Genomic DNA, 27,954 nt, shown 5'->3' with positions numbered 1-27,954 from the left:
AGCTGTGCTCCAGGAATCTTGTGTTTAGTCTGAAGTTACCATCCTCCACCTGGGTGGGGGCTCCAGTTCTGTAGAAGAACTCAAAGACATTGTTATGCATATTTCTTTGAGTAGGAACCAGGACCCTGTCTGGAGGCTGTACCACCCTTTGATTGTTTCTCCTGTGTTTCTGTATCCCCTCCCTTCCCTGATTAGCAATTGTTTGAATCCACCCTTTGGAACTCAGGGAAGGTCAAGGAGGCTGAATGAAGCCTATATCCTACAGACAAGAAATGGAGAACACAGAACAGATCTGTACTCCAGAGCCCCACAGAGTCCTGCTCAGTTTTAATTTAGGGAACTGGGCAACTATGACTGTGATAACTTCCTGTCAAAATGGGGCATAGGACTGCCTCAGCTTGGAGAATAGACACTGAATTGGAAGTATTCCTGAGTTCCAAGTCCTAGATCTGAGTCTTGTATGATTAAAATCTCAATCCCTTGGTCTGCCATTTTGGTGTAACAGACCCAATTAGAAGTAGTTGGAGGAGTGATAACTGGAAATTTAAGTAGACAAAATAAATCTCATTTCTTTTTAGAAGAATAGGCCTGAAACCCAGTCTGGACTTCCACTTTGGGGAGACTTGTAGTCACGTAGATAGTTGCTTAGTTTTGTAAAAAGTAAGGTTGCACTTAGTAGTGTGAAATGTGAAACCCAAACGACTCCATTTTAGGATAGCACCGCCATTTTGAGTAAAACCCCCTCCCGAGGAGAGAAAGAAACTCAACGAGCCAATCAGGGGAGGACAGGAAAGTCCCTCACCCCCCCTTACTCTAACCCACCAATCAGTAGCTAACAAGACATCCTTAGTTGAAGAATTAACCAATCCCCTTAAGCTTCCCTTCCCGCTTCCCCTGCTATACAGTATAAAAAAGATTCGCCGCTTTCACTCGGGGCTCCTTCGCCATTGTGTGAAGAGAGTCCCTGCTCGAGCTTGTAATAAAGTTCCTCACTGTTTTTGCATCGATCCGCGGCTCCTGTGGTGTTTGGTGGGATTCCGCGATCCGGGTACAACATTTTGGGGGCTCGTCCGGGATCCCCCGGACCCTCCAGGACCCGCGCTTCGGAGGACGAACGGCCGGTAAGCAGTAGCAGCAGCTGCATCTGTATCTGTAAGGGGGCCCCGCTCTGTAGCTGGACTTAAACCTAGGCGGACGCGCCGATACGGTCTCCAGCAGGGAGCAGGAAGAGACGTCTTCCAGCTCCCACTCAGTAGTCCCGTGTGTGTATTGTTTGTTCATTGTGTGACTGACTGACGATGGGACAGACCCAATCTGGATGCTCTCCGCTTACCTTAATAACTGACCATTTCAAAGAAGTTAGAGCTCGAGCTCATAATCTGAGTGTAGAAATTAAAAAATCTCGGATGGTTATCTTTTGCAGTGCTGAATGGCCCAGCTTTAACGTAGGCTGGCCTCCTGAAGGGACTTTCGACTTAAGGACTGTCCGGAGAGTCCGAGAAATCATCCTCAGACCTCGAAGCGGACATCCAGACCAGGTCCCATATATCCTGGTTTGGGAAGATCTAATAGTCAGCCCAACCCCTTGGATCCAACCCTTTTTACCTCCACAGGCAGCAGCAGCCACGGAGATCCTAGTGGCTGAAGAAAAGAAAAAGCCTCCGGCTGCCCCCTCTGCCCCTGTTTTACAGGAAGATTCGACTCTTCTTGATCTCCTTATCACACCTCCACCATATTCTCTCTCTTTCCTCTCCTTAGCCCTTCCTATCCTTCCCGTTTTTCTAGTCCCCTGGTCCTGGATGCAGGAATCTGGTCAAAGGGCCTCAGCTTGAGCTGAGGATTGGAGACTGATCACCTCCTCTTGGCAGAGAACTCGAATTCTGGTCTGGTTTCTGGTAGGGCCGAGTTCCAGTCCTCCCTTCTCTGGAAGCCCAGGGAAAAGTCCCGTAACGCCTGGGTGTCTGCAGGTGGCAGGAGACGTCTGTAAGGCCACCCCTTTTGCCCCCCTTTCCCGCCTCCTCCTCCTTCTTTCAACCTGGCTTCCTTTCCTCCTTTTGAAATCTTTGAAGACATCTGAAGTTTTGTGTCTCTATAGAAGGTTTTCTGAGAGACTGTATTCTTGTATTTAAGGGAGTGTCTGATGAGGACTGCCAGGTTTATATGTGTGTTTTAACTCTGTTCTGTGTTGTGATTTGTGATGGCCATTTTGCTTTGTCTGGCCACCATTTAGACCTGCCGCCATTTTGTTAGAACTTGATTTTCTTTCCCTGTGCCTTGAGACCAGGGCTCTCAGGAACACTTATCTAGACCATCTCTAACTCCTGAGACTGAGAAAAAAAGGGAAAAAAAAGAAGCCTTTAAAAATGTTATTTATTTAAATTTTATATTGTAATATCTAATTCATGACCAAACTTAGAAAATGAAGCTAGATCTTGCACTGTGTCTGTCTAAATATGTTTTGGTATGTCTTTGTCTCTGGGTAATATTTTTTAGGTTAATTTGTAAATGAGCTCTATTTAATTGGCTTAAAAAAAGGTAAGCGCTTACAAATCAAATAATTCTAAATTAAACAATAAATTCCAGGTTCAGGTGAACTGGGAAATATTCAGTATTAAATACCTGATATTAATGTTTGTTTGTTGACCTATCTAATATAGACATGTCTTAGAGTAATTAACATCAAGTAGAAATATTTTCATTGTACCTAGGTTTAATATAAGTTAAATATTATATCTGTTACAAGTTTGTCAACAAGGAAATTACCTCGAGTGAAAAAAAACTTCTAAAAAATGTAAATGAGGTATGAGTTTGTATATAAACTCTAGTAAGAATAATTATTCTTTGAGAATATCTGTCTACAATAGTCTCCCCAGATTGGCGTAACTTGAATTTCTAAGGGTTGTGCTAAACTAAGTATTAGAAGTCTATTAAATAATTAGGTCATTTCCAAATGAAATAAGATTTTGAAACATTTACTACTAAACACTGATTTCCTTTTACAGAAAAACTAAAGAGATTTGGGACTATAAATGAATAATGTTTGATGCCATCCTAAAATGTTTTAAGAAAGCAAGGGTTTTAGAAATTATCACTGGTATTTATGCTCACCAATCTATAAAATGCTAATATAAAAGTTAGCTCTTGGTTGCTAAAGGAAAGCAGGAAGTGTGCTTTCAGTAAAAAAAAAAAAAAAAAGTATGAAAAAATACTAAAAAGAGTTATGCATGATCAGGATTTTCTAAAATTGGATTACAATTAGTTAGATAAATGGATTTTGTTAGGAATGACACGTCATAAGAAAACTGGTTAGAGCCAATTAGGTCCAAGATGGCGGAGCTGACTTTCACTAGACCTTGAGCCTTGGTATTTGCGCCCATTGTGACATATCAACAAGCTAAATGATACACCCATCAACATTGACTAAATCTGACCAAATGTTCTAAACGCTTTTAATTGATCTTTTCGATAAAACTTCCTAAATCGAATTCTTTTGAAGTTCCTTTGACCTCTAGCTAACTTTGGGGTGCTTCAGAGGGCCCCTGAAACATCCCAAAGAGAGATATTAAACTGTGTTTATTTGGTTGGTTAAATTACATGAAAAAGATTATCAAATGAGTAACAAGTCTGCTTGTTATAATGTATGGTAAAATTACTAATACAGATATCCTAGAAATTATATGGAGTTCTTAACATTTTGATATGTCTTGGTGTTCTAATGAGAAACCTGATGACTTCACAAAAGTTAACAAAGGACTGAATGAACCAGCGAATATGCTTATAACTTTTATGGTTTCTATCTGAAAAATTACAGGTTTGAATCTTGTGTTTTCCAGGAGTAGGGAAAACCTTCCTCTCAAACTAATTATGAAAATAATTTGGTAAAATTATATGTTATAAACAAAACAATTATATTTTCTCTCTATCTGACTCCTCCAGAAATTTGAAACTCTTAGGTTTCCAGTAAGTTTATCAAATGAGCTAGGAAGGTTATCTCACTAACAGGTACAAAAATCTCAAGGAATTTTTGAGACCTTAAAAAGGGAAGAGTTCACCTAGATTTGTTAGGCAAAATCTGTGATAAGCCTTTGGTGTGAGTTTCCCAGCCCTGTTTTATATTAAAAGTTCAGTCTGAGATCCTATAAGTGTTTCAGCAAAATAAAAAGTCTATAATCAATTATGGTTATATAAATCATCAGACCAAAATTAGTGAGAACAGACCTATTTTGCAAACAAACTAGCCTTAATTTGGTTGTATTTGATAAAAATGAGGGTAACTTTTTTCAAAATTTTACAATTAAAAGTCAAACGAGAGTAGCTATGGTTCAGTCTCAGGAGTTAGAGATGGTCTAGATAAGTGTTCCTGAGAACAGAGCCAGAGCCCTGGTCTCAAGGCACAGGGAAAGAAATTCAGGTTCTAACAGAATGGTGGGAGGTCTAAACCAAATGATGGCCAGACAAAGCAAACTGGCCATCAAAAAGAACAACACAGAACACAGAGTTAAAACACACACATATAAACCTGGCAGTTCTCATCAGACACTCTCTTAAATACAAGAATAGAGTCTCTCAAAAAACCTCCTATAGAGACACAGAACTTCAGATCCAAGTACTAAGAGAGTAAAGGAAAATATCTCAGGTCTTCAAAGATTTCAAAGAGAGGAAAGGAAGCCAGGTTGAAAGAAGAAGGGGGAGGAGGCGGGAGAAGGGGGCAAAAGGGTGGGCTTACAGACGTCTCCTGCCACCTGCAGATACCCAGGTGTTATGGGACTTTACCCTGGGCCTCCAGAGAAGGGAGGACTGGAACTCGGCCCTACCAGAAACCAGACCAGAACAGAACCAGAATTCGAGTTCTCTGCCAAGAGGAGGTGATCAGTCTCCAATCCTCAGCTCAGGCTGAGGCCCTTCGACCAGATTCCTGCATCCAGGACCAGGGGACTAGAAAAAAGAGGAAGGATAGGAAGGGTTAAGGAGAGGAAAGAGAGAGGGAAGGGGAGAGAGGTCAATAAAGTCTCTTGTTCCTTACCGGTCGGGGCACTCTGGCAGGTGGTTCTGCATCAGGAGGAGATCAGGGAAAAGCGGGTCCCAGCTGAGGCTGCTGGGTCTGGTCCATTGGCAGGCAAGCTGGCAGCTGAGTAGCCTGAGTGGTCAGGCTGTCAGTTGCAGCCAAGAAGGATCCCACCAGAGTCGCCATGTGTTGTGCTGTAGCCACGGCTTCCCGGAAACAAACTCACTCGGAAGGACAATGCAGATAGTGGAGTGCAGTTTACTACACCGGCGGGCCCACGGCAAAGTCTTCTCTCAGCCAAGGACCCCGACCAGCTTTTGTGAAAACCTTACATACCCTGAGTGTACTTGCTCAAACCCACCTCCCCAGATTCCTTGAAACTAGTCTGGACAAGATAAAAGAGAGATATGATCAAAGTTAACCCGTGATTCATGTGTCCCAAGACTAGATAAACAGTGGACATGTATCAGTAGGACTGGGGTCATACCCCAATAAACATAATGGAATTTATGATTTTTTTTCTGTTACAGAGATAATTAGCATAATCTCTTAGGCAACGGAGAGTCCAAGTTCCAGTCCTGAGGCTCTTTTATCCAGGGGTCCGGTTTCCCACTGGTCTGCCACTTCTAAAGACACCGGGCACAAAGTTCGGAGTCCATTGGGAGGGTGACCAGGCGTGAAGCCTAGTGTTCGCAGCCTGGCCTGAGACGGAGCCCAGCTCTGTCTGCTTCGTCCTTCAGTTGCAGGAAGGGGGACCCCTTCCAGGGCTCGAAACCGGGATCTTGTCTAACACTCAGAAATGAATCATCCAAGGAGACACATGTGCTGGCAAAACGGGAAGTTTTCTTGGGAGAGGGCACCCGGTGGAGAAGGGAACCCAGGGGAACAGCTCTGTCACACGGCCTGCAGTCTCGGGTTTGATGGTGGTGGGATTCGTTTCCGGGGTGTCTTTAGCCGATCATTCTGACTCAGAGTCCTTCAGGTGGTGCACGCTTTCGGCAGCCCAGATGGATGCCAGAGAGAAGGATTCTGGGAGGTGGTCGGACATGTGGTGTCTCCTTTGGACCTTTCCCGAACTCTTCCTGTTGGTGGAGGCTCCTTCGTCCCGTGTTCCTTGCCAGAGCCTCCTGTCGTGAAACAACTCAGGGCAATGGTTACTAGGTGCCTGGCCAGGGTGGAGTCAGTGCGCTTCCCCTAACACCCTGACCACCCGCACCATCTCTACTTAGCTGCAGAGGAAAGACTCAGCAGGCAGCTGAGAAAAGCTGACCAGTCCTGGTTAGAACAAGGTGAGCAGTCTTTCCCAGAAGACCGCCAACATCCCGCTGAACCGGCTTTGTCACAAGGCCACTGTAGCACGAGAATATACTCTATCAAACGATCCAAAGAAAACGTGAAACCAAAAGGCACAGGAAGGATAGGAGCAAGCTACGCCTGCTGCAAAGCAACGAGAATTTGAGAGGCAAAAACGAGAGAGAAGAGACACTCCAAGGCTCTACAAAAACAAGAAAATGGAAGTGTTCAAAATGCAGAGCCAGAAGACTCAATTGGCCAGCTAAATTCGAATTTACAAATGGAGTATTTTCTAAGAAACTATAGTAAAAGAAGGGTAAAAATTTAGTGTGAAAATATACTTGCTATTGATTATTTTTGTATAGGGACTGTCCCTCCTAACATGTAATTAAATGTGTCTACGTAAACTGGATTGCGAAGGGATAGGAAAAAAAAACAAAACCAAAACGGTGTAGAAGTCATTCTGTTTTCAAATAGTTTCAATGCTTGTTCATAGTTCATTTGATCGTTTTCCTGGAGATGCAACAAGGACGTCAAGTATCATTCAACAAATTGTTTCCAAGTCGTTTCAAACGTTTTTTAAACCAGATTTCTACTTATTACTTCATCAACCTATGGGACATCTTGGGTGCAATGGAAACGAGAAACCAGGTTCTCGTAGCACCAGCAATCTTTCCTGAGAGAAAGCTCAAAATAGGTTGAGTTGCATGCAGAAAAATCAGTTTAATAAATTCCTTTAACACACAAATGAAGTCGTTCTCGCTTTCTCGCAAAACATAACGAATATCTCGTTGCTTTCGGTCAGGCTGTGCCTGCGTCTTAATTCCTAGAGGTGCCTCAGTGGCTCTGCAGAGAGGCCGGTGTCATTACAAACAGAAGCTGAACGTCACTCGGGGCTCTCCCAGTGAGGAGAGGCACCGCGCAGGGCGCAGGGACCCAGGGGAAGCGCCAGGTTTGAAAGAGCTTGTGGCCTCTTGAAGGGGGCGTGTGTAAGGCGGAGCTGAGAGCTGCTGGTTTTCAGAAGAGGTGGCAGGAAGTGGCCAGTGGGGTGGGGCCGAGGCCCCTGCTCAATATTGGTTTTTGAAGACCCCGGGTGTGTTTGGAGCTCTGGAGGTGGTCTCTGAGAGCCGGGGACCTGGACGGGGGGAAATTTCGGCTACGTGTGTGAGAATCAAATACGGAGGTGCTTCTGTCTCCATAGAGCTGAGAAAGCTTGCTAGGGGTAGTGTCGTTGCACCCGAATCCCTGGGCACGGTGTGGCCATCAGAAGCCGTGCAGAGACTGCAGATGGCGGGAGATACATTTCCCAAAGCTGCTTTAGCGCAGGAGTCTCTGAGGGCACGGACGGGCCTGTCTGTTGACTCTTAACTTGTAACGTTAAAACGTGTAAAGGAGCACTGGGTTGCCTCAGAACCCCGGGAAAGGACTAGAAGGTGTGAGATGTCTGTGTCCTTAGCACAGAAAAAGGTGCTTCCACTGCATCTCCTTGAAGGCGGATGTCATCCTGTAGCCTCACACGGCTGCCGAGAGAAGTGTGGTGGGTCCGGCTGCTCCGCACTCAAACCAGTGGACCGGCCAGGTTGGTGGAAAGGAAAGTTTGCTTTATTTCAGAGACGGCAGGCCGGGGGCAGTTGTTGGACACCTGCGCAAAGGCCGACTGACGGCTCCCCCACACAAACGCAGCGGGATGCGGGGAGGGTGTCAGGTCATGTAGGGGAATCTGGTCCCTTAAGTGGGGCGAAGGCAGGCTGGGTCAGGGGTTGGGCTGGAGGGGTGAGATCGAGGTCTGCCCCCACCCCCCCACCCTTGGTGGGGTGTGTGCAGGCATCACAGCCAGGGTCCCGCTTTTGTTCTCCAGCTGGGAGGTGGTGATTGGGTTTTTGATCTGCTTTCCTATCTTGTGCATCATTTGCCCCAACTGTTCATGTAGGGTCTTCCTGAAATAGGGACTGAATTCTTTTTTTTTTTTTTTTTCCATTTATTTTTATTAGTTGGAGGCTAATTACTTTACAACATTGCAGTGGTTTTTGTCATACTTTGAAATGAATTAGCCATGGATTTACATGTATTCCCTGTCCCGGTCCCCACTCCCACCTCCCTCTCCACCTGATCCCTCTGGGTCTTCCCAGTGCACCAGGCCCGAGCACTTGTCTCATGCATCCAACCTGGGCTGGTGATCTGTTTCACCCTAGATAATATACATGTTTCGATGCTGGGGACTGAACTCTTGTCCCCAACATTGGCAGGTGGACTCCTAAGCACTGGATCGCTGGGGAAAGCTGTAACTCTATATTATGAAAGGCCAGATCTGGGTCTCCTGTGGCCCTGGGCCTTAACGGTTCAATCAGGAAGCCTGTGGAAGGTTTCTCTGCCCCTTTCATTCCCCCACTTTATCCTCTAGGCGCCCATTTCTCCTCCGGGCTCCACGGGTGTACATCCTGATTGGGATGTGATTTGATTTCAGAAATTGCCTTCTCAAACCATCCAGTGCCACCGCAGCCTCCCTGAATATTCGGCTACTGAGCAGGATTTTCTCCAAACCTGTCTGGTCTCAAGTCCACAATGTGAGCCTGCGGACCTCCACTCCCCTTCCCGTTTCTCTGAACCAGATGTGCACTCCAGCCCCCTGGCCTCCACCCCCGACAGAGGGCTCCTGTCGACTCCCACCCCCACCCCTGCGCTTTCTCCTGCTGGAGACCCGCTCCCAGGCTAGGGTCCACGGTAGAGACCCTGGGCTGGACATCAGGCAGATCCCGCCAAAGAAACAGACCATCCACTGCACCGCATTTACTTATATCTTTTATTTTAGAAAAATTGTAAGGTACAGTTCAGGCGAGGCAGAAAAGGAAAGACGACCTCAACAGAAGTAGGCTACCTTTATTCAGGCAAGGAAGGGCTACAGTCAGCCTAACGACCAGGCTGAGCGCCGCCGAGAGGGATCCAGGAGGCTTCATACTTATAGGGAGGTTTGTGGAAGCGATAAGGGACACGTTAATCAGGCCGGATATTTTGAGTATTCTTTTGTAGTTAGAATTCTTTTGTAGTATTCTTTTGTAGGCAGGGGGTGATAAGTCTTCTGGGAGGGTGTATTGGGTAGAAGGTTTCCGGACAGGGAGCGATAAGTCCCAGATAGATGCAACCGGCCTGGAGCATCTGGGCGCAACTAAAGTTCTGTTTTGTTTTCTCCGAAGTTAGATGATTCAGCAAGGGGCCTTTGAGACTGTTGTTCTCTTTTCTAGGCCCAAAAGACTCCTTCATAACTAGAGATTAAACCATAAAGACTTCAGATCGCTTGTGACCAAACATCGCCTTAAATATAGAAAAGATCTTATTGTGTAAAGAACTCAGGCCCAGCTGGTTCCATGCCACGGAACCTATCTTCTTTAGGGCCCATCCGATGAAACATTTAACTAGGTGTTTCAGCAGCCATTTGAGGAGCATCAGAGCCTGCTCCATTAGATATACTGTAATTCTGTATAAGACATTCTGTAAACTCTGTAACTCATATTTTACAAATTCACTTAATTTCTCAGTAAGAATATCAGCAAGTTTATTTTGAAGAGTTTTCATTAGCTCGGTCTTGGTAAAAGAAATAAATATCTCCATGCCGAAAAAGTGAACTTCTCTGAACTTCAGCTTCTCTGAACTTCAGCTGTTCCGGGCGCATCTGCTCAACTCAGTCCAAGTCCTGAATTTATATTCGCTGAAGGAGCAATAATCGGCCCATTCTTTAGCAAACAGTAACACACAAAAACAGCTCTAAAGGGCAAGAAGATATTGCCAGTTAGAGGTTTCAGTTTTCACTGTAATTTTAGATAAGTTTCCCCAAGATTTCCATCTTCTACTTTTCAATGTTCTGCTTTTCAAGTTCCAATACTGGAACTTTCCTAGCTTTGCTTCCATTGTGATCACTGTATTTTTGCAGATTTTTCTCATCACATCTCGGGTTAAGTCCTTGCCCTAAGGGTGTTTATTGCAGACGTCAGTTGATTGCCTCAAATTATTGCACAATGTGCCTCCTCTGGTCTCTGTCTGTCACAACCCTTTCTTAGTCCCTGTGTTACTTGTGCAGTTGTAGCCACGTATTCTGGGAAACAAACTCACTCAGAAGGACAATGCAGACAGTGGAGCGCAGTTTATTACAAGGGCAGGCCCAAGGCAGAGTCTCCTCTTAGCCAAGGACCCTGACCAGTTTTTCTGAAAACCTTATATACCCTAAGTGTACGTGCCCAAACCCACCTCCCCAAATTCCCTGAAACTAGTCTGAACAAAGGAAAAGAAAGATACAATCAAAGTTAACCCGTGATTCATATGCCTTAAGCCTAGGTAGTTAACAGTGGACAATTATCAATAGGCCTGTGGTCATACCCCAATAAGCATAATAGAATGTATGATTCTATTCGGTTACACAGATAATTAGGGTATTCTTTTAGGCAACAGAGAGTCTAGGTATGAGCCCTGGGGCTCTTCCATCCAGGGGGCCTGGTTTTCCAGTTGGTATGTCGTTTCCATAGATACTGGGCATAGAGCTCAAAGTCCACAGTCCGGCCCAAGATGGAGTCCTGCTTTCAAGATGGAGCCTGTTCTGTCTGTTTTCTCCTTCATTCCCCTTCTTCATGCTCTTAGTATGAGCCTCATTCACAGGGATATATTGCACCCTGACTCTTCGACCTCCAATTTGGGAGAACATCAACCTTTGGGTTACAAAGTTCATGATACTTTGTAAAATAAAGGGTCCACAAAGCAGAACTATCAAGGCAACTATAACAATGGTAAATATAGTTTTCCACCAATCACCCTTCACCCAAGATAGGACTGAAGTTCAAAAAGGAAGATTATCATCAGACATAACTTTTACCTGACCTTTCATGTCATCTAGGGTGGCTGATATATAGCCAGATAAATCAGGAATATATACACAACATTCAACTTTAATTATAGCACAGGTCCCTCTTTGTACTGAAACTATGGTTAGTCTCAAGATGATACCAGCAAGTCCTTGTAGCAGCAGTTGATTGTAGAGCTTCATCTCTTTTTCTTCTTTAAGATGATCTTGGTTTCCCGGGGATCAGTGGGGTCCTTTGTGTAGTCCCCTCGGCGTCCTCCAGGTCTGTGTGGTATGCTCTCTTCACCCTCATGTGATGGATCCAGGGAGTGACCCCTGCAGCTTTCACTGCAGTCGGGCTGGTTAGAACAACAGCACACGGACCCTTCCAGTGTGGGGCCAACGAGTCGTGTTTCCAGTCCTTGCCCACAGCTGATCCCCGGGCACACATTGGTCAATCTGCTCCCCAAGAGGGAACGGCACCCTTTCTTGCACAACCTTAGGTCCCTGATTTATGACCTTGCCCAGTTGTTCCATCTGCTGTGAAATCTCATCTCCCTTTACCTGAGGCAAATTTGTTGACACCTGTTTTATTCTGGGAGGGGCCTCCCATACACAATTTTGTCCGGAGAAGAGCCATGGGACTGCGGGGTCATCCTGAGTCTGAGCAGTGTCGTCGGAAACAAGTCCCCCCAGGAGCAGTCAGTCTGAGATCCACTGGGAGAGTGTCTCTGTGTGTGTCCGGTTGGTTCCTTCCACCATCCCAGAACTCTGGGGCCTATATGCTGTATGTAATTTCCACTTGATGTTTAAAGTTTTGCTTACTTGTTATACTAAATCAGCTATGAAAGCCAGGCCATTGTCCGATCCAATGCTGGTAGGAAATCCAAATCTGGGAACTATCTCCCTAAGCAGGCACCAGGCTACTTTCTGATGCTCTTTCAGTCCGGGTAGGAAAAGCTTCTACCCATCCCGAGAATGTACATACCATGACCAGCAGGTAACGGTAGTGTCGGTGAGGTTTCATTTCAGTGAAGTCCACTTCCAGGTGTTCAAAGGGCAGCGTGCCTTTTAGCTGAATCCCTGGAGGTTTCTGTCTGTGCCGAGAGGCATCTGTGGGGCTGCCGGGGCTGGCAGGCGGCCCGGACCTGGGTTTCGGTTTCCCGTGAAATGGTGGGATTCCCCGCCCCCATCAGGTAACCTGGAGCCAGCCAATCAATATGCGCCCAGTAAGAAACAAAGGGAGAGCTAAAAAGCCCGCGGACGCCTAAGTTTGAACAAAAGCCCGCGAAAGTTTGTACCAATAAAATTGCTTTGCAAACATGTAACCAATCCGCTTAAGCCAGCTACTAACTGCTTATGCATACCTTATAAATTTGGGTAACCGCCTCTGCTCAGGGCTCTCTGACCCCGTACCACTGTGTTGGACGCGCGGCAGGAGCCCTGATTCGAGTCAGTAATAAACTTCCCTTTTTTGCGAGTTGCATTGTCTTGGAAGCCTTCTCTCTTCCCGCTCGGGGATTCGGACATCGGGCATAACAGCAGCATTGACCTGTGAGCAGGCAGTGCAGTTCTGAGATTTTGTCCTGCATAGGGAAGAGAGGCGGGGAACCAAGAAATATTTTCAAATTAGCTCTTCCAGTTTATCATGGCCTAGATGGGTCGCTTGGTGTGTTTGGCTTACCAGAGTGGGTGCCAGCTCCTCCGGTACCAATAATTTGCCACTTGGCAATTCCCACCATCCCTTTTCAGTCTTGATGGCCCCTTCTGCTTTGGCTAGATGGTTTTGGGCTTCATTGTGAAAGGTTGTTGTTGAACAATAAGACGCGGGATTCTTGGCCTTCGGAGGAGAGGAATTCAATCTGGGGCCAGAGACGAGGCTGGACCACTCAGAGCTTTTATGTAATAAAGTTTTATTAAAGTATAAAGGAGATAGAGAAAGCTTCTGACATAGGCATCAGAAGGGGGCAAAAGAGTTCCCCCTTTGCTAGTGTTAGCAATGGAGTTATATGCTCTTCAATGAATCCAAAGAATGTCTGGAGGTTGTAAAGACCTCACCAGACCTACTCCCATAATTTACATTTTAAGATAACAGAGTTGGCCAGAAGGTTTAATCCAAAGATTGTCCTCAGGCAGGATACATCCTTGTAAAGACCAGACCTACTCCCATAATTTATGTTTTAAGATAACAGAATTAGCCAGAGGGTTTAATCCAAAGACTGTCCTCAGGCAGGATACATTATTGTTATATAGTCACTCACAATCTGTTAATGAAAAGAAAGGAATGTCATAAATCTTAGAGTGGTACCAAATAATTCATCCCTGGCCATAAAAGGACTGACTTGAATCTTGTAGAAGGGCAGAATACCAACAAATAGTTTCATTTACATAGATTAGGGGAACAATACCTGAGTAAGTAAGCTTAGGCCATTTGGAGGAACCAACTTGAAGATAGAGTCTGGGGTACATTAACATAGCTTAAGACAACATTTCCATAAGAAAAAGAAATGTATTGGTTAACTCAAGGTTTGAGAGTAGTTAGCTTCAGGTGAAACCAGGTGTCATGGCAACACAGCATTTTAAGAGAAACCTTTTAAATTTGTATAGAGAAGAAAAAATATTGCCGGTTTGTTTCCTCCTGCCGCTTAAGAGAGATAAAAATGTCTGGCACTTGCAGCCTATTTCCTCCGTTTGGAGACCCCTGCCTTCCTGCCTGTTACCCTCTCAAGTGTACTTTGAAGAGTCTAGCATTAGCTCAGGCAGCTCTGCCAATATGAGAGCTTTAATAGGGGCTTCACTTGTCACCCCCAAGCCCTCGGCTGCTTGTCTAGCAAGGACTTGGCAGGAATTGGAAGCAGCCACTCTGAGCTTTATGCTTTCTGGTGTCTTTCCCCTGGTATAAGATTTCCACCAGCTAATGAGGTCGGTTTGCATTTGGTTCATAGTTGTCTGATCAAAAATGGGAAATGCTCCTTTGATTCCCACTGTTCGACCTACACGTTTAAACCTATCAATAAGGACAAAAGAGTTTAACACTATGGAGTCACAATATTCTTTAGACTTCGGAGAAAATGGTTGAGATGAAACTCTTTTGAAATTTCAGAAGGTTTTTTTTTTTTTTTTTTCCTACATGTGCTGTTGGAGAGAGTGACTTGATAACACACTTCAGTTTTTTAGAACACTTACCCTGAGAGAACAAAGACATTCCAAGGAGGAAAGTTGATGTTAAGCCTCACTGTTGCAGGAAGGGGGACCCCTTCCAGGGCCCGAAACTGGGCTCTTGTCTAACACTCGGAAATGAATTGTCCGAGGAGACACATGTGCTGACAAAGCAAGAGATTTTATTGGGAAGGGCACCCAGGTGGAGAGCAGGAGGGTAAGGGAACCCAGGAGAACTGCTCTGCCGCAGTGGCTGGCAGTCTTGGGTTTTATGGTGATGGGATTAGTTTCTGGGTGGTCTTTGGCCAATCATTCTAATTCAGAGTCTTTCCTGGTGGCGCACGCATCGCTCAGCCAAGATGGATGCTAGCGAGAGGGATTCTGGGAAGTGGACAGACACGCAGTGTCTCCTTTTGACCTTTCCCGAACTCTTCCGGTTGGTGGTGGCTTATTAGTTCCGTATTCCTTATCAGGATCTCCTGTCATAAAACAACTCATGCAAATGGTTACTATGGTGCCTGGCCAGGGTGGGCGGTTTCAATCAGTGTGCTTCCCCTAACAACTCCCCCCTGAGAGACTTCATACTCAAGATGCTTCTTGGGAATTGGGGCGGAGGTCTCTTTCTTCTGTAACTTCTTCCTGCTGTGCCTGGGCGTAGGCCTGCCTAGCAGAGCAGAAGTCTCTCTCTACCTGATCTAAGTTGGGGTGTTCCATATCTGAAACCAGCTTTCACTCTTGTAATAACAGCAATTTAGTTTGAAACTGTTGGCGCCTCTCAGAGATGAAATAGACAGGGGCCAAACAGGAGACCTAACAGGATGGTCATCACTGGTCCCCAGAAACAGGAGGCAACATTTGGGGTGAGGGCTGCAGGGTTTGTGACTTTTTTTTTTTTTTTTTTTTTTTTGATTGGCTGGTGGTGAAGCAACAGAGCTGTGTTCCAGGAATCTTGTGTTTAGTCTGAAGTTACCATCTTCCACCTGGGTGGGGGCTCCAGTTCTGTAGAAGAACTCAAAAGACATTGTTATGCATATTTCTTTGAGTAGGAACCAGGACCCTGTCTCAAGGCTGTACCACCATTTGATTGTTTCTCCTCTGTTTCTGTATTTCCTCCCTTCCCTGATTAGCAATTGTTTGAATCCACCCTTTGGAACTCAGGGAAGGTCAAGGAGGCTGAATGAAGCCTATATTCTACAGACAAGAAATGGAGAACACAGAACAGATCTGTACTCCAGAGTCGCCACCCCACAGAGTCTTGTTCAGTTTTAATTTAGGGAACAGGGCAACTATGACTGTGATAACTTCCTGTCAAAATGGGGCATAGGACTGCCTCAGCTTGGAGAAGACACTGAATTGGAAGTATTCCTGAGTTCCAAGTCCTAGATCTGAGCCTTGTATGATTAAAATCTCAATCCCTTGGTCTGCCATTTTGTTGTAACAGACCCAATTAGTAGTAGCTGGAGGAGGGATAACTGGAATTTTAATAGACAAAATAAATCTCTCTTTTTTTTAGAAGAATAGGCCTGAAACCCAGTCTGGACCTGGCACTTCGGGGAGACTTTTAGCCAGGTGGCCAGTTGCCTAGTTTTATAAAAAGTAAGGTAGAAGTTACTAGCTTCCAGCAGACATTGTTTTGAGAATGGTGGCATCTAAGCCTGACACGACTCAGAAAACTCAAGTGTTTAGCAATACAATGTCTAATCTGAAATTACACCCATAGTAACACCTGGTTATTTCCCAGGATGTCTGAACCATAGCTGAGTACTCTATTTTTGACTTTTAATTGTAAAATTTTTTTAATAGCCAAAGCAGATGTCACCATTAATGATGTCAGTGTTTCTCTAGGTATGAGAAGATGCAAGAATTGGGACTCATAAAATCTCCTGAAAAGATCTAACTATCTGAAGGCCTGTTCTGCCAGTTTTTCCCAGAGCACAGAGTGCCTCATTCTTGATCTTCACCCTGAACTCCTTTCAGGGCCGTTGAAAGTCAGCAGTTGCAGTGGCCATGATTTAATCTCTGTAGATGTAGATGGCAAGTGTCAATCTTCAGTTGGCAGAGCCCCTTTTTGCTCATAAACTTGACCATGATTTTGAGGGGGGCATTTCATGACCATTTTATCCCATGGTGCTGAGAATGTCCATTCTCAGGTTTGGCAAAGATTTTGTTGACAGGCCACTCAATGTGCTGTTACTGGACTAGGCCATAAAACAGTATCCAAAATTCTCTGGACCACCTGTCTTACTAGCCTCTTGGTCCAGGAAAGACATTCCCTCTTGTTGCTTTTTCTCATATCTAGAGTTACACTGTTATCATCATCGATCTCATAGGGAACTATATATTATTCTATCAGAGGCCTCAGTCACACATTTGGCAGTGTAAGAAACAGCAATTTTGTAAAACAGGTGAAATACAAAGAACATAGCCAGCAGTATTAGTAAAGTCACAAGTAAGACTTAAGAGCTTCCATTAGATGTAGCCCAGTATATCCCAGGTCGTCTGACTTAGTCTACTCTGTACGAATCTTTATCTTTCAGGGAAATTATACATTGGCACCACCATCTATAAGGCACATAGCCCAGTTTTCTAGTGTTACTAGACTGATTATCCTTAGTATGATTTAATTGTTTCCAACACAGAGGAGACTTTAAACCTAAATTACCATAGCCTGGTGTTATCTATATAAATCCATCTCATAATTGTGGGAGATTTCTTTCTCCTTTGCTGAAACTTTTCTTGTTGCTCTGATTGAGCTTGAGTAATAGAAAAAAGCTCAAATTTATGGCCAGAGTCAGAGCAGGCATTATTAATTGGCCCAGTGAGGGGATCCCATCTAGTAATATCACAGTGACCTGAATATGACTATAATTTTTTTTTTAAGTAAATTTTCTCAGGGCCAACCAGTTAGAGCCTTGTAGTAGAGAAATTTACTAAAGTAACCCAGAGCTAGACACAGGTAATTGGCCACAAACCCAACAATTGGATTGATTTCTAAAACTAGCATAGGATCAGGCCTATGATAGAAAAGCATTTGATTTATATACAAAGGTCTAAGAAGTCAAGAAAACATTATAAATGATCATACGAATCAGATCCAGCATCTTGGGCAAGCTGTCTACCTCTGATGTCGTGTCTTCTCATCCTGGTGTAGTGTAGTTTCTCCTGTTTGAGCATCATTTTAAGGTGAGATCAGGTCAGCTGTCTTCTCTATAGACCAATCCAGTGTAGGGGCCTTTGGAAGTGGGAATTAATCTAAGAGTTAATTTCACCTTCAGTTTCATTGTGCATGAGCTAGTTAAGAGTACCTGATAAAAAGTCCTTCCATCCAGGTTGGAGACAGTCCCTTAAATTATGTCTTTTTCCAGTCCTGGTTGCAGGTCATGAGGCATCTGATCTTCATCCAAAGATAGATTACTGAGATAAGCTTCAGAAACAAACTTAGGGTGTTCTTTAAGAATTCAATTAAATTTTACATTAATATCACATAACAGCAAAGAACTATCCAAGAAATGAGTCTTACTACATGCAGACCTCCATTAACAAACTGGGATTTAACATTTTTTGAAATATCTTTTTCTCCCTAAAGTTACCCTCATTTTTATCAAATACAACCAAATTAAGGCTAGTTTGTTTGCAAAATAGGTCTGTTCTCACTAATTTTGGTCTGATGATTTATATAACCATAATTGATCATAGACTTTTTATTTTGCTGAAACACTTATAGGATCTCAGACTGAACTTTTAATATAAAACAGGGCTGGGAAACTCACACCAAAGGCTTATCACAGATTTTGCCTAACAAATCTAGGTGAACTCTTCCCTTTTTAAGGTCTCAAAAATTCCTTGAGATTTTTGTACCTGTTAGTGAGATAACCTTCCTAGCTCATTTGATAAACTTACTGGAAACCTAAGAGTTTCAAATTTCTGGAGGAGTCAGATAGAGAGAAAATATAATTGTTTTGTTTATAACATATAATTTTACCAAATTATTTTCATAATTAGTTTGAGAGGAAGGTTTTCCCTACTCCCGGAAAACACAAGATTCAAACCTGTAATTTTTCAGATAGAAACCATAAAAGTTATAAGCATATTCGCTGGTTCATTCAGTCCTTTGTTAACTTTTGTGAAGTCATCAGGTTTCTCATTAGAACACCAAGACATATCAAAATGTTAAGAACTCCATATAATTTCTAGGATATCTGTATTAGTAATTTTACCATACATTATAACATGAGCAGATTTATTACTCATTTGATAATCTTTTTCATGTAATTTAACCAACCAAATAAACACAGTTTAATATCTCTCTTTGGGATGTTTCAGGGGCCCTCTGAAACACCCCAAAGTTAGCTAGAGGTCAAAGGAACTTCAAAAGAATTCGATTTAGGAAGTTTTATCAAAAAGATCAATTAAAAGCATTTAGAACATTTGGTCAGATTTAGTCAATGTTGATGGGTGTATCATTTAGCTTGTTGATATGTCACAATGGGTGCAAATACCAAGGCTCAAGGTCTAGTGAAAGTCAGCTCCGCCATCTTGGACCTAATTGGCTCTAACCAGTTTTCTTATGACCCTGTCATTCCTAACAAAATCCATTTATCTAACTAATTGTAATCCAATTTTAGAAAATCCTGATCATGCATAACTCTTTTTAGTATTTTTTCATACCTTTTTTTTTTTTTTTACTGAAAGCACACTTCCTGCTTTCCTTTAGCAACCAAGAGCTAACTTTTATATTAGCATTTTATAGATTGGTGAGCATAAATACCAGTGATAATTTCTAAAACCCTTGCTTTCTTAAAACATTTTAGGATGGCATCAAACATTATTCATTTATAGTCCCAAATCTCTTTAGTTTTTCTGTAAAAGGAAATCAGTGTTTAGTAGTAAATGTTTCAAAATCTTATTTCATTTGGAAATGACCTAATTATTTAATAGACTTCCAATACTTAGTTTAGCACAACCCTTAGAAATTCAAGTTACACCAATCTGGAGAGACTATTGTAGACAGATATTCTCAAAGAATAATTATTCTTAATAGAGCTTATATACAAACTCATACCTCATTTACATTTTTTAGAAGTTTTTTTTTACTCGAGGTAATTTCCTTGTTGACAAACTTGTAACAGGCATAATATTTAACTTATATTAAACCTAGGTACAATGAAAATATTTACTTGATGTTAATTACTCTAAGACATGTCTATATTAGATAGGTCAACAAACAAACATTAATATCAGGTATTTAGTACTGAATATTTCCCAGTTCACCTAAACCTGGAATTTATTGTTTAATTTAGAATTATTTGATTTGTAAGTGCTTACCTTTCTTTAAGCCAATTAAATAGAGCTCATTTACAAATTAACCTAAAAAATATTACCCAGAGACAAAGACATACCAAGACATATTTAGACAGACACAGTGCAAGATCTAGCTTCATTTTCTAAGTTTGGTCATGAATTAGATATTACAATATAAAATTTACTAGTTTATAAAAAAAGTTGAAATAAATAACATTTTAAAGGCTTTTTTTCCTTTTTCTCTCAGTCTCAGGAGTTAGAGATGGTCTAGATAAGTGTTCCTGAGAGCCCTGGTCTCAAGGCACAGGGAAAGAAAATCAAGTTCTAACAAAATGGCGGCAGGTCTAAATGGTGGCCAGACAAAGCAAAATGGCCGTCACAAATCACAACACAGAACAGAGTTAAAACACACACATATAAACCTGGCAGTCCTCATCAGACACTCCCTTAAATACAAGAATACAGTCTCTCAGAAAACCTTCTATAGAGACACAAAACTTCAGATGTCTTCAAAGATTTCAAAAGGAGGAAAGGAAGCCAGGTTGAAAGAAGAAGGAGGAGGAGGCGGGAAAGGGGGGCAAAAGGGGTGGCCTTACAGACGTCTCCTGCCACCTGCAGATACCCAGGCATTACGGGACTTTACCCTGGGCTTCCAGAGAAGGGAGGACTGGAACTCGGCCCTACCAGAAACCAGACCAGAAAATTCGAGTTCTCTGCCAAGAGGAGGTGATCAGTCTCCAATCCTCAGCTCAAGCTGAGGCCCTTCGACCAGATTCCTGCGTCCAGGACCGGGGGACTAGAAAAACGGGAAGGATAGGAAGGGCTAAGGAGAGGAAAGAGAGAGGGAAGGGGAGAGAGGTCAATAAAGTCTCTTGTTCCTTACTGGTCGGGGCACTCTGGCCAGTTGTCCGCGCATCAGGAGGAGACCAGGGACAAAAGGGTCCCAGTTGCGGCCGCTGGGTCTGGTCCATTGGCAGGCAAGCTGGCCCCTGAGTACCCCGAGTGGTCAGGATGTCAGTCTCAGCGAAGAAGAGTCCCACCAGAGTCGCTATTTGTTGCAGGAAGGACGACCCCTTCCAGGGCCTATGTCCGAGGAGACACATGTGCTGACAAAGCAAGAGATTTTATTGGGAAGGGCACCCAAGTGGAGAGCAGGAGGGTAAGGGAAGCCAGGAGAACTGCTCTGCCACAGTGACTGGCAGTCTTGGGTTTTATGGTGATGGGATTAGTTTCTGGATAGTCTTTGGCCAATCATTCTAATTCAGAGTCTTTCCTGGTGGCACACGCATCGCTCAGCCAAGATGGATGCTAGCGAGAGGGATTCTGGGAAGTGGACAGACACGCGGTGTCTCCTTTTGACCTTTCCCAAACTCTTCCGGTTGGTGGTGGCTTATTAGTTCCATATTCCTTATCAGGATCTCCTGTCATAAAACAACTCATGCAAATGGTTACTATGGTGCCTGGCCAGGGCAGGCGGTTTCAATCAGTGTGCTTCCCCTACCATCACCATGTCCCTAAGTATTTATACAAACCCAGCCCATATTGCCTGTGTCTCAGCCTTGGCTTACTTAGAATTGCAACCGAGCCAGGGAAGGGGGGTGGGAGGAGGGAAGAAAAAGCCTTTGACCTCAAGTGCGTACATTTGACTGTTCTCTCTCTTTTTCATGAAATGACAAGTTTAATTGCAGTGCCCGATTCATGAAATGTAAAATGAGGAACCGATCTCTGCTCGTGTGTATGTCTCAGTGTGTCTTTGTCTTTAGATAATATTCCTGAGATTACTATATAGAGATTATATTATATATTCTCACATATAGAGCTCTAAATGCGCTCTATTGCACTGACTGAAAATAGGCGCTTACAAATATTGTATTTCTGAGTCACAGAATCTGGGAAATGTTCATGAAGTCTTTTTCTGGTACTGACATCATTTTAGCCTGTTTAACTGTGTCTATTGCTAGAGACAGGAGACAGCAACATTCTTTCATTGTACTGAGTTCTAGTGCAAGTCACTAGGTCACACCTGTTGCAAAATTTGTCAGCAAGAAAGTTCACTCACACTGCTATATTGTCATAAATAACTGAGATAAATGGCATAGATAAAATACTGAAACATTGAGTTCTGAACAAGTCTATGTTTACTTACCTTTGCCTTTTATGAAAAAACACTAAATATATTTCAGTTTCTTAAGTACATATCTTGTACGGCATAAAGGAAAATTGTGCCCTAAGATATGGATGTTTGATAGGTTACAAAATCTACTGTTGATAAAAAAATTCAATTGCCTGTTTCTTGGTTTTAAGTTTTAAGGCATTTTAAAAATGCGATATGATTTAACATCTAGTAAAAATAAATAATAATAAATAAAATATAATAAATTTAAATAAATGAAATGAAAATGAAAACACAATATATAAAAATAATAAAATAATATATGACATTATGACATAGGAATATATAAATATATAAAAATATAAATATATGATGTGTATGTATATATTATAATTGTTGTGTATTATAATTATATTATCATATTACAATTATTATATCTTATATGTAAAATTTTGTTATATTTATAAAAATTTATTGAAAACGTTTTTAAATTTCCATTAAACAATTGTATACTTATTAAAAATTATATATAATATGTATTACTATTACATATAATATTATACATACCAATAAGGATATATTTAATATACTTAGTATATATGAAATACAAATATATAATATATACCAAAGTACATTAAATATATATATAACATATATGTTAATAATAAAACACATATTTATATAGAGGATTATACATATAAATTTATGTATAAATATATATACATGTAGAGATATATTAATTTACATCTTACATTTCATCATATGCAATTGCTATATTATATAAAATAATTACATATATAAGAATTATGTATATATATTATATATAAAGACAACGATTATACTTTGTAAACTTGATATATATATTGTACACATATTGCTTAAATATATCTTATATACTTTTATATATATCATATAATATATGATATGTGATCTATAATGATATATTACATATCATGTAAAATGTAATATATGTTATATATCAAAATATATTACATATAGTTATTATTAAACTTTATTATATATACTTTAGTTTATATAAATATAAAGTATATTTACATATACTTTATTATTAGAATTCTTAAAGCTATTATATATATACTATATTATTTATATAACATATAAACAATATTATTTAATATTAATATATAATTGAAATGGATTATATATAACTATACTAAAAATGAAAATAAAATATATAATATATATAATAAATATTATATGTCTAGTATTTTTAATTTAATTATTATATATAATATATGTAACATAATACATATCATATATGAATATATATTACATATATATAATTTATATATTATCATTATTAATATTAATATAATAATATCATCATCTAATATATATTAATTTATATAATATATAAATTGTAAGTTATGTTTATTGTAATAATATATTGTCTATTTAACAAATATGCATATTAATGCAATATAGTCCTATTCAGTAACATATATATATAATATAATATACATATAATATTATGTGTATGTTATATAACATTTAATAACTAAATAATATTTAATATACTTAATATAAATATAATTAATATATTTAATATAATTGTTTTGATATATAATATATTTTCTATATGTAATATATACATTATTTTATAATTACATAATATATTATAATATATTATTTTTATATAATATAGATTTCTATATAATTGCATATATTATATACATGATATATATATTATATATTGGATATAATATAACTATATATGTAAATATAACTAAGTAAATGTATACTATAAGTTGTTACATATACATATATAAGAATATGTAAATAAATATGTTATATATAAATTAATAATACACTAATTTATATGTAATATATACTTGTATTAAATTATTAGTCAATTATTGAAATAAATATAAATGTAAATATAAATTTATATAAAAATAGAATGTTATATAAAATATAAATATGATATTCATATAAACATGATATAAATATCTATATAAATATATACCTTATTATCACATATAAAAATACATGATATAAAATATATGCTATATAACATATAAGATATATCAGTATCATATAAAACAAATATATAATATATAAAATAAGATTTATTATTATACTTTGTTATATTCACTTTACTCTCTGTAAAGTATATTATATATATTTTATTATCATGTTATATTTTAATTATTATATATACTATAAATCCCATTATATAATTAAATAATATATAACATATTATATAATATATAATGTGTATGTCATAAGATAGATTACATAGCATATATTATATATAATACAATATAATATAATATTATCTATTATACATTTTCTGTTCAGTTCAGTTTAGTTACTCAGTCGTGTCCAACCTTTTGCGATCCAATGGACTACAGCGTGCCAGGCCTCCCTGTCCGTCACCAATTCCTAGAGTCCACCCAAGCTTATGTCCATTGAGTCAATGATGCCATCCAACCATCTCATCCTCTGTCGTCCACTTCTTGGCCTGCCCTCAATCTTTCCCAGCATCAGGGTCTTTTCAAATGAGTCAGCTCTTCACATCAGGTGGCCAAAGTATTGGAGTTTCAGCTTCAACATCAGTCCTTCTAATGAACACCCAGGACTGATCTCCTTTAGGATGGACTGGTTGGATCTCCTTGCAGTCCAAGGGACTCTCAAGAGTCTTCTCCAACACCACAGTTCAAAAGCATCAATTCTTCGGTGCTCAGCTTTCTTTACAGTCCAACTGTCACATCCATACACGACCACTGGATAAACCATATCCTTGACTAAATGGACCTTTGTGGACAAAGTAATATCTCTGCTTTTTAATATGCTCTCTAGGTGGGTCATAGCTTTCCTTCCAAGGAGTAAGCGTCTTTTAATTTCATGGCTGCAGACACCATCTGCAGTCATTTTGGAGCCCCAAAAAATGAAATCTCTCACTGCTTCATTGTTTCCCCATCTATTTGCCATGAAGTGATGGGACCTGATGCCATGATCTTAATTTTCTGAATGTTGAGCTTTAAGCCAACTTTTTCACTCTCTTCTTTCACTTTCATCAAGAGGCTCTTTAGTTCTTCTTCGCTTTCTGCCATAAGGGTGGTGTCATCTGCATATCTGAGGTTACTGATATTTCTCCCTGCAATCTTGATTCCAGCTTCTGCTTCTTCCAGCCCAGCATTTCTCATGATGTGACTTTAGCAAGAATTGTGTACAGTTCAGGATTGACTAAAATAAAATATAATTTAATTAAGTAAATGACTTTTTTTTTATTAATAGTAAGCTACAATAATACTGGAAGTTGGTTTTCTCTCTGTTAACAGAACAAACTTTCCTGGAATATAGAGCTGCCTTGGACAACAGATGGTAAGTCTCTTTCTCTAGCTAACTCTGAGTGTTCCAGAGGAACTGTGAGACATCTCAGAGGGAAATATTAGATTAACTAGCATCACTGGTATGTTAAACACCATGGGGAGCATTATCAAGTGAAGGAGAAGCTTTCTCAGGTTAAAGTGGGATGGATATTATTAATAGAGATTTGATGAAAAAAAAATTATGGAATTACTACAAACCTGGTAGGTCCTAACATCATAATTAGGACATACCAGGGCATACCAAGTTCTGCTACCAAGTCACAGTTCTGGTTATTGTGACCAAGTTTCTTAACCGCTTACATTCTGCTCAGGTGCGTCACCATGACTTTCGATCTTTACGTCAGTAGCACACAGTTACTATACTCTGATGGTTTTGCAAAAGGTCTTCATTGCCCAAGAAGATTCATAGGAGAGACCATTTCGACAAGCACTGATGTCTGATCAATTTCACATTATACCAGGCAACTAACTGGATAAGAAAATTTAAAATCTCCTTTTAAAAAACCTGCTGGTATTATAAATGTGTTTAACAAAACATGAAATACTGAGTCAACTTGTAAATATAGTTTTAAAGTTTATGGGTTTTTTTTTTTTTTTTGCTATGAAATATTATTGATCTGTTGGGTTTCTAGATAAAGCCCAGCCCTTCCCCTCAAGCTACTAGTGATTGACAGCAACTGAGTAAATGCCCTCTGTGAGTAAAACGGAAATATGTTACTTTTCTCTCTCTTGGTTTCTCCAGAAGTCAGAGATGCTGAACTCTGAGCAGCCTTATCAGGTAAATAAAAATGACTGTCTCCTGACATTTGCAATAATCTTCATATTTTGGGGCCCTTTAGAAGAGAGAAATCTGCAAGCAAAATCAAATGGCAGGATTTGAGCCTCAATTTCCTGAGGGTAAAATGGTGTTGGTTCCTTGTTTTCTGGAATTCAGTCTGAGACTCTCTTTTGTACATATAGTTTCATGATTGACTTACTTCCTCCTTCTTGGAGGCTGGGTCTTTGATGGAGCGCACAGGCTCTTCGTTGCTAGCACGGGCTTTCTCTAGTTGCAACACTAATTGTGAACGAGACAGTTCAAGCTCTAGCCTCACAGCAAAGACCACTGGGACCCTACATATTTATCAGATGGAAACACTCAAAAACTCATCTTCCTTGTTGCCCTCTAAAATAGGAAGACTCTTTGGGAAAATATCACAAATCATTAATCATTATCATCATGGTAATATGCTTTCATGTTTTTCAAATGTTGGTCCAAGGGCTATAACAAGGCAATCAAAGAGAGAAATAATATTTCCTCAACACAAACTGTTGATGCTAATGAAGCTTGGAACTTGAGATTATTTCCAGCTCTTGTGTCCTTTCCTCAAATTACATAGGTTGAGTCCCCTTGGAACTGGAGCCAAGAAGGAACTTATGAGGGCTTCGGAGATCCCCACCCATGTGCACCTGCCTCGTATCTATGAAAAACAACTTCAGTCAACAATATATTTAATCATAGAAGTGAGCCAATACAGAAAGAAAGGAAACTGTCAAGGAAGTGAAAATAATAATATCGTAGCTATTAAACAGACTCATGGACTGTTAGCTCTTCCTCAAGGGCTATCGGTAATATTTGGAGCCAGGACCTTTGACCCCTTTTACAGAATCTGAAACCCCTGCCAGATGGAAGAAGTGAACTATGCCGCCCACAAGCAGGAAGACCTGAGACCGGCTGGAACCACAAGGGTGATGCTGCTGCTGCCCGTGACCTCATCACAGACCCAACAGAAGAGTGAACTCGCGTTGATCAGGCTCTGCTCCTTGAACACCATAAGACTCCTCAGACCCCTCCAGGACCAGACACACAGCCTTTTATTTATGTTAATATTTTATTTATTTATCTATTTATTTGGCTGCCTTGGTTCTGATTTGCAGGTGCGAGATAGTCCCTACCTCTGGTGGGATCTTGCTTGTAGCGCAGAGACTCACCAGCTATGGGGCGAGGGCTCAGCTGTTCCTGGGCTGTGAGATCTTAGATTCCCCAGCAGGGATCGAACCCAGGTCCACTGCATTTCAAGGTGGACTCTAAACCGCTGGACCCCCAGAGAAGTCCCAGGACACAGTCTTGAGGGCATTAGCCTGCTTGGTCCCCCGTGTGTGGCAAAGCTGTAAAGCTGGTTTTTCCATTTCACTTTACACTCTCTCTCTCAGAAGTACTCTGGCCCCAGTACACAGAGGCCCAATTTTGGCAAGGAGATCTGGAGAGAAGCCAGGAGCCATTGGAAGAACAGGGTCCTGGGGGCAGGAGGGCCGAGGGACCTGAGTCCCAGTGGGTGGAAGGCTGCGAGGGGCCCAACGGGGCATTCCGGAGGGGAGCCCTGAGGAGGCGTCCTCGGCAGCAGGCGCGGCGCTGCGGCGCAGACCCGGGGCTGCGGAGACGGGCTCCTGATCTCAGCGGAGCGGCCACAGGAGCCGGGGCGGCCCTGAGAGGGGTCGGGGCGCACAGGGCCCGGGCGCCAGTCACCAAGGGACAGAACAGAGAGAAGGAGAAGCTCTGCGCCACGGAGGCGCCCCCGGAGTGTAAGGACCGCCCCGGGAGGAAGCGTGTGGACCACGGTGTGGACTCCAAGATGCTCTGTGCTTCCCAAGGCGGGGCCCAGGAGGCTGGCGGTTCCAACAGCGCTGGATGCACCTGAGGCCTCTATTTGCCTCAAGAACGGAAACTGGGGAGGCAGCCCCGTCCGTCCCCTCCGATCAGAGTTAATCCTCTCCCTGACTTTCCCCTCCCACTCCTCAGGGCAGTGCCCCTCTCTTCACCCCTCGCCCCCTAAACTCATCCCCCATCCCCGGCTTTTCTAGATTCCTCTGGGCTCTGCACACTCCTAGGCCTGCCCCATCCTCCATTCTCCCCCCTCCCCGC

At 41.4% G+C, this 27,954-nt stretch overlaps 1 long non-coding RNA gene across 2 annotated transcripts; it reads left to right on the top strand.

The window, feature by feature from the left end:
* The first annotated feature begins 39 nt into the window (after window positions 1-39).
* Window positions 40-27,954, top strand: LOC110123314 (uncharacterized). Of its 2 annotated transcripts, none has more exons than XR_011486671.1 (4): window positions 40-1,121; window positions 25,002-25,044; window positions 25,795-25,830; window positions 26,432-27,954. It is a non-coding gene; the product is annotated as an uncharacterized lncRNA (long non-coding RNA). The 2 variants fall into 2 exon arrangements; XR_011486670.1 differs by lacking the exon at window positions 40-1,121 and adding an exon at window positions 7,056-7,877.

The sequence above is a fragment of the Odocoileus virginianus genome, unplaced genomic scaffold (genome assembly GCF_023699985.2).
Source record: "Odocoileus virginianus isolate 20LAN1187 ecotype Illinois unplaced genomic scaffold, Ovbor_1.2 Unplaced_Contig_92, whole genome shotgun sequence".
NCBI lineage: Eukaryota > Metazoa > Chordata > Mammalia > Artiodactyla > Cervidae > Odocoileus > Odocoileus virginianus.
The sequence above is the reverse complement of the archived record's forward strand: the minus strand, read 5'-3'. Positions and strand labels throughout refer to the sequence as shown.